The sequence below is a fragment of the Henckelia pumila genome, chromosome 4 (assembly GCF_033568475.1).
Source record: "Henckelia pumila isolate YLH828 chromosome 4, ASM3356847v2, whole genome shotgun sequence".
NCBI classification, from domain to species: Eukaryota; Viridiplantae; Streptophyta; class Magnoliopsida; order Lamiales; family Gesneriaceae; genus Henckelia; species Henckelia pumila.
Window position 1 is genome coordinate 171,558,370 of NC_133123.1, and position 7,220 is coordinate 171,565,589.

A 7,220-nucleotide genomic window follows, 5' to 3' on the forward strand; every position below is an offset into this window, starting at 1 on the left:
CAATTGCCCTATCTTATTATCCAGATTATTTATCGAAGCATCTTGATTCTGCATCCGGGTTTCAGTAGATGATATGAATTGCTGCATCATCTGCTCTAAACTCGATTTCCCTTCTTGAGGCTGTCTGCCGTAGTTCTGATTCCCATATGGCTTATTGTTCTGTCCACTCCACGAGAAATTTGGATGTTGTCTCCACCCTGGATTATAGGAGTTTGAGAATGGGTCATTCCTTGGGCGATTTTGATTCCCCATGTGACTTGCCATAACTCCCTCTGGTTGAGAAAATGTTTGACAGTCTTTCGTAAAATGTTCTGCACCACATTTTTCACACCATACTTCTTGAACTCGCATCACAGAGTTTCCTATACTCAGTTCCTCAATTCTCTTGTTCATGACTTCAAGTTGAGCAGCCACTGATGTGAATGCATCAACCAGATGAATCCCATTAGATTTTCGGGCTGCACTCCTTTCAGATAAAGAGTGATAGCTACTAGATGCCATTTCCTCAATTAATTCATAACCATCCTCTAACGATTTTCGCAGTAAATTTCCACCTGCAGCTGCATCTAACATGGTACGATTAGAGTGAGAAAGACCATAATAAAAAGTTTGTACCACAAGACCATCTGGTAATTGGTGGTGTGGACATCTCCTTAGTAGATCTTTGTAGTGCTCCCATGCTTCATAGAATGTTTCCTGTTCTCCTTGGGAAAAAGTTGTAATGTCAGTTCTTAGTTTCATTGACTTAGATGGTGGAAAGTATTTGGTGAGGAAAGATTTCGCCAGATCATCCCATGTCATGATGGAACCTGCAGGTAAATTTGTCAGCCATGCTTTCGCCTTATCTCGTAGTGAAAAAGGGAATAAACGCAAACGAATAGCGTCATCAAAAACTCCCTGTATCTTGAATGTATCACAAATTTCCAGAAAATTTGTGAGGTGCACATAGGGTTCATCAATGACAGTCCCGCCAAATTGAAGTGTGTTCTGAATCATTTGAAGAATAGCAGGTTTTATCTCAAAGTGATTTGCCGCTACAGTTGGCCTGATGATGCTTGGTCTAGAACTTTCGATGTTTGGTAAGGTGAGATCCATCATGGATCTGTAAACTGGTTGTTCTTGTTCTTGTTCTTCTTCCATTTCTTCTTGTTGTTGCCTTCTTCTTCTTCTGTGAAAAGTTCTCTCGATTTCTGGATCAAAAGGCACTAATTCTTCAGATGAGTGTCGCATGCACTGCAAGAGAATCCTGCAGTTCACAGATGGACAAGAGTGATTAAAATTGTAATAGAGAAAACCAAATAAAACAAATTAAAATCTCAATAGTCCCCGGCAACGGCGCCAAAAACTTGATCGACGGAATACTAACACTTAAATTTGCTCTAAAAATCTCTCAATTCCAGTCGAAATAATCGCAAGTGCACGATTCAAGTTATAATAAGATGTACTGAGTAAGAGTATCGTCCTCAGGGACCAAACGATAATAATTTGTTTCTTTGATTTTTAACTACACAAAGTATCAAAAATTTGATTTTGGATTCTATCTAACATTTAACACTAAGAACTCAATGTAAATAATTTTAAATTTCACAATCACGAAACCAATTTGCACCACTAAAAGAAATAACAATTTGAAAGTATTTTGTTGGAATTTCGGTTCACCTTCCCCCTAATTGAACTGGACGATTGGAACTTAATTAATGAGCATAAGTTTGACAGAAATCCCTGTAACATTGACACTCTCTCTCGAGGTTATGCCAAACCAATCAAATTAGTGAAACAATTAAATCTCTCTAATTATTTATCACGACCGATTGCTTTGTGTTCTATGAATTCTACAGCTTTCAACCTGGTGGTCTATGGCTATCAACATGTATTAAATACCATATCTCTATGCATATTTTAAGTCCATGGATTCTATCATTCGTCCTAATTATGAACCTATCTCTCGACAGCAATTCATAATTTACGAATCTATGTTAAGGGTAGCTAATCATCAACATAGAAAAAAACACATGATAAAATCAATTATAACATAAATCAAATCTCAATACGTCCGATGATTCAATCACACTACAGTGTTTCGGGGTTTGGATCCCCTTGATTCCAACAAAATATAAGTTTAGCTACTGAACATCATTACAAAATTCAATCTAAAAACAATGCTTAACATAAAAATTCAGAAAAGATGAAGAGAAAAACTCCCAACGGAGATGAGAAATCTTCAATATTCAGAGCCGCCTCCTCCTGTCTCTGTGCGTGTGTCCAACCCTCAAAACTATTTAATAACATCCTATTTATATGTCCCCAGATTCCTCGTCAAACCAATTACCCGAAATAAAATATTTCCCAAAATTACGTGCAGGCTCCCGAGCGGTAGAAAAGAGCCGCCCGGGCGCCTGAGCTCTGCCTCGAGGGTTTTTCTTCAAATGAGAGTGCGCGCAGGCGGTAGAAAAGTGCCGCCCGAGTGCCTGAGCTCTGCCTCGAGGGTTTTTCTTCAAACGGGAGTGCGCGCAGGTGGTAGAAAAGTGCCGCCCGAGCGCCTTGTCTTTTTCCAGAAATACAAAGCCCTTCTCTTGCTTTCCTCATGGCCACATGCTTGTAACGCCTTCTCACTATAAATCAGCATTTCCTAGTGATTTTCTGCAGTACAAATAAATAAACCAAAGGAGTGACTACAAACACAATAAAACAACTAAACAGAACAAGAATGGTAAGGAACAGACACAACGTAACCGAAACGAATGCAAAACAAACACAAAACATGCAAAATAACACACAAAAATGACTCCTATCAATGTTCTTCATCCGGGTTTCATTGCCTTGTCTTTTATTGGCTAGCTTGAGTCGTGGATGTTGCTGATATTTTGCTGTTATGGAGGGCTTCTGGTGTCTCTATCGCTAGAGGTTGTTTTTTTGTTATCACTGATATAGTTTCTAGGGTTGTTCTGTATTTTTTTATCTCTTGATACCCTAGCTGCTTTGATGTTTCTACTTGCTTTGTATATCCTTTTGAGGAGGTCTTGGTCTAGTCCCCCTTCTCTTTTAGGTTTCCTTGTATTTTCTTTTTATGTCTATATACTGGTAGGGGTCTGCCTAACCCCTCCCCCCCCCCCCCCCGCTTCCGGCAGTGGTTTTTGTTTTTTTTTTTTAAAAAAAACCCTGGTTAAGCATTTAGCCTAGATGGCATGGACTTTTCTCCAAAGCTTAGGAGACCACAGTTCGAATCCTCTTATCCAAATTTTCATTTTCATTTTTTATTTTCGTTTTAAAATTTTGCATGTTTTAGAGAGAGAAATTGTTTAAAAAAAGCCCTAAAATCGCCCTAAAATAGCTGCCTCATGGCCGGCCGACCGGCGCCGCATTCCGGCAAGCCCATTAGTCCATCTGAATTGCCTTGTCGTGGCGATCAACATACTCAAATTTCAGCTCAATCGGAGTTCGTTTGCCCGTCCAAATCTGCTCCCAAAGTTTTGAGTTTTCCGGCCATCTCGTCGGCTCCGGCCTCCGCACCGCCTGTGCTATCATGCGATATACCATCGGAATCGTCTCTTCAAGGCGCAGCTACTGTCCAAATTTCTTCAAATTTGGAGTTTTTCCGGCATCACTGTTCATGCGAACGCCGATGATTGTTTCCTCTTTTCCAAGCACGTCCGGCCACTCCCAGATGATTGGGACCCCGATCTGGGATCCTTGTCTTCAGACGCTTCCAATGACATATTCCGTGAGCCAATCAAAGTTCCCTGGCATCGGGAATTTTAGATCTACGCTGCGGCCCCATTTGCAACTCGGCCAACCGGAATCTTTTGTCAATTACTCCGGCGTCCACCGTCCGATGATGACGAATTTTGGATCGTGTACTCCTGATGCCATGGGCTTTCTAACGGTGCCTCCAATTTCCCAATCAGAGATGCCATTCGGAAAAGCCCAATTTACGATTGGGTTCATCTCGCTGGCGACTGAGTTGCCCTGGTTTGCCCCAGTTCTGACCGAGTCTGTGTCTTTGGCCACCGGTTCCATGATCCCCTCATCATCTCCGGTCGTCGGTGGTGCTCAGGCAGGTGACTCACAAGTTGACTCCATCAAGTCACCGAGTCAGCCCATATGTGTTGAATTGGCAGTCAACCCTCTGAGTTCTGCGTGTTTGACTGATCCAGTTTTTATTTCGGTCCCTCCTGTGGTTCCTAAGGTCTCCTTCAGGGATGTTGTGGTGCCCTCGTCTTCTTGTTCGCACAATCTGAGCTTTGATGATGTTGCAGACACGATGAGTGAGGCCCTTTCTCCGACTTTACGTGATGGGATTCCCGGGATTCTTTTCCCGGATCAGGTTATTTCCTCTTTATCTGAGCCTTTTAAATTCGCTCTGGTTGGGAGAATTTTTGGGAATAGGGGTGTGACTCCAAATTGTGATATAATTGCTGCTATTTCTCGTTTGGGTTTGAAGGGTTCCCATTCAGTGAAATTTCTTCCTCGTGGTTTCTTATTTTTTAATTTTTCTGCTGAGGAGGATTATCTATTATTTTGGGGTCGATCTGAGATTTCTATTCGGTCCGTTAAGATTCGGTTTTCTAAATGGACTCCGGAATTTTGATTTGAGGAGGAGTCGTCTGTGGTACCTATTTAGGTCAAGTTTTCAAATCTGCCCCTTCACCTCTATGATAAGAAAAGTCTGTTTCCATTAGCAAAGATCCTTGGTAAACCTGTTAAGATTGATGATTTCACTTTTGAGGGTTCCCGGGGTTCTTTTGCCAGGGTTTGTATTGAGATGGATGTCCTCCTGGATCGTCTTGAGCAGATTTGGTTTGGATGGGGGGATTTCTGTCAGACAGTGGATGTGGTGTATGAGAATGTTCCACATTTCTGCACGCATTGCAAGTTATTGGGTCATTCCCTAGAGTTTTGCTCTCGGAATGGGCCCCCTGTTCGCAGGAGAAGACCCCGTCGTCGGGGTAAGTCTTCACGTGCTCCTCAGGATTCTGGTACAGTTCCTGGGGATCAGGAGCAGATTGTTCAGTAGGACTTAGGTCCTCTTTCCACTTTTGTTCAGCCTGCTTCCACTGATGGATGGACTGTTCAGAGGGGTAGACTGCGGTCTCGTCAGCCTCAGCGTCGTGTGCTTCCTCAGTCTTTGAGGAATTCCTTTGATGTCCTCCGGCACGTCAAAGAAGATGTTGGTCAGGATGTTGCTTTGGGTGGCATCCCTGCTGTTGGTATTAGTTCTGCTTCGGACTCGCAGTTGGACATTGAGGATGAGTCTGGAAAGATAGAGGTGGTGCCTATTGCTACACCACTGCCAGCTGTTTCTATTGATGCTCAGAGCTTGGGATTTGTTCCTCCAGATCCAATTTGTCTTTCAGTGCTGGATGTTACTACTGATAGCGTTAGGAAGGCGAAGATTTCGATGGCCCCTCCTGCCTCTTCGAGTCATTCTCTGTTCCTATCAGTTCGCACGCGCTCTCAAAAGCGCTATGGATCTTTGACTCAGCAGCGTCGCCAGCGTGCTGCTTCTGGGCGTCCTCCTTGAGAAGTTATTTGATGATGGTTTTTTAGGTGGGGGAGTACTGCTGGTTCTCCTTGCTCTCTGATGTTTTATTCTGTTTTATGGACTCTTGTAGTCTTTTATTTTTATGTTTTGATGTACTTTGGTATCCTTTAGAGAGGTCTTGGCCTAGTCCCGCTCTTTAGTTGGTGTTTGTTTTGTTGTGTTTATAAAATAAGTGGCTTTGCCACCTTTTCTCCAAAAAAAAAAAAACCCTGAATCCTAAACCCTAAACCCTGAACCCTAAACCCTAAAACGGAAACACCGCCGGAAGCAAGGGGGTTAGGCAGACCCCTACCTATATATAAAAACATAAAAGAGCGAGACAAATAAAACCTAACGGGGGAGGGGGACTAGGCCAAGACCTCCCCAAAAGGCTATACAGAGGTAATAGTAACATTAGAGCAGCTAGGGTATCGGCAAAAATACAACCTAAACAACCCTAGGAAATAAGTAAATACAGACAAAAAACCTAGACCACTAACTAAGTCATCTACAGCAGTCATCCTGAGCAGCAAAAAGCCAGCAGATATCGACAGCCCGAGCTCAGCAAAATCCAAAACCGATACTGAGGCGTGAAAGAGTGGCTGGCGTCATCCAGGACAGGACTAAAGATCAGATCTACGCTAGAAATATGTCCAGAAGTCACGATCAGCTGGGGAGTAACTATACAGCAGAGGCCACCTGGAAAAGGGGACGACCGCAAACCAGCAGATCCGGAGCAAAATATTAGGAGTATGGTGAAGAGAACACGAGCCATACCCATAGATCCAAGTACCCAAGAAAAACAAAGAAAGGAAGGGCGCAAGAGGTCGCCCACGAGACAGCCATCCAACAGCAAGAATCAGGCAAGGGGAAACCATAGTGAATGCCTGGAAAATCCATCTCCCTGAAGAAGCAAAGCAAACGGCAGGGAGACAAAAAAACGCCAAAAAACTCCGGGAAAAGGCCGGAGAGCTATACCTGCAAAGAAAAATAAATATCTACATATATCTAAATCTAGGATGACCTAGACCAAAAAGGAGAGCAAACAAAGAAGAAGAAAGCCCAAGAAAAACGGCTATAAGCGAGCGTGAGGCTCTAAGAAAACCTAGATCTAAGGTAAGGAAGCCCGGAAGAGTCAGAACGGGCCAACGCAGCGATGGGAGTGGTTAAAGGAACACCAATCTCCAACAAACACTGCCTATGATCATGAGCCTGCCGCGCCAACGCATCCGCAACCGAATTCCCTTCCCGATAGATATGCGAGAAATGAACCGGCCTATTCCGCACCAAAACACGCGTCCTCGAAACAATATGGTCCAAATCCCAATGGCACCTCCGAGATCTAAGAATCTGAATGGCAATCTGGGAATCGGTCTCAATCCAAAGGGGAAAAAGGCTAAGGTCAGAACAGAGAAGAATACCCCTCCAAACCACCCAAAGGTCTGCACAGACATTGGACCCCAAACCAATGAACTCACTAAAAAATGCCAAGACCCTACCAGAAGAATCCCGGACAACCCCTCCCACAGATGACTCACCCGGGTTACCTCTCGAGCTCCCATCCACATTGAGCTTGAAGGACCCAGGTGGAGGCCTCAACCAACGGACGATGGCAGTCTTGTGAATCCGTTGGAGGCCGACCGAAATGCCCATCTTCCTCGCAGCCTGCAAAGCCCCCAGCCAAAGACGGGGCTTGATA

The 7,220-nt window shown here is 43.8% G+C and overlaps 1 non-coding gene across 1 annotated transcript; it reads left to right on the forward strand.

The window, feature by feature from the left end:
• The first annotated feature begins 631 nt into the window (after positions 1-631).
• Positions 632-738, forward strand: LOC140869916 (small nucleolar RNA R71). The gene has a single exon (XR_012146906.1). It is a non-coding gene; the product is annotated as a small nucleolar RNA R71 (small nucleolar RNA).
• The last annotated feature ends 6,482 nt before the right edge of the window (positions 739-7,220 follow it).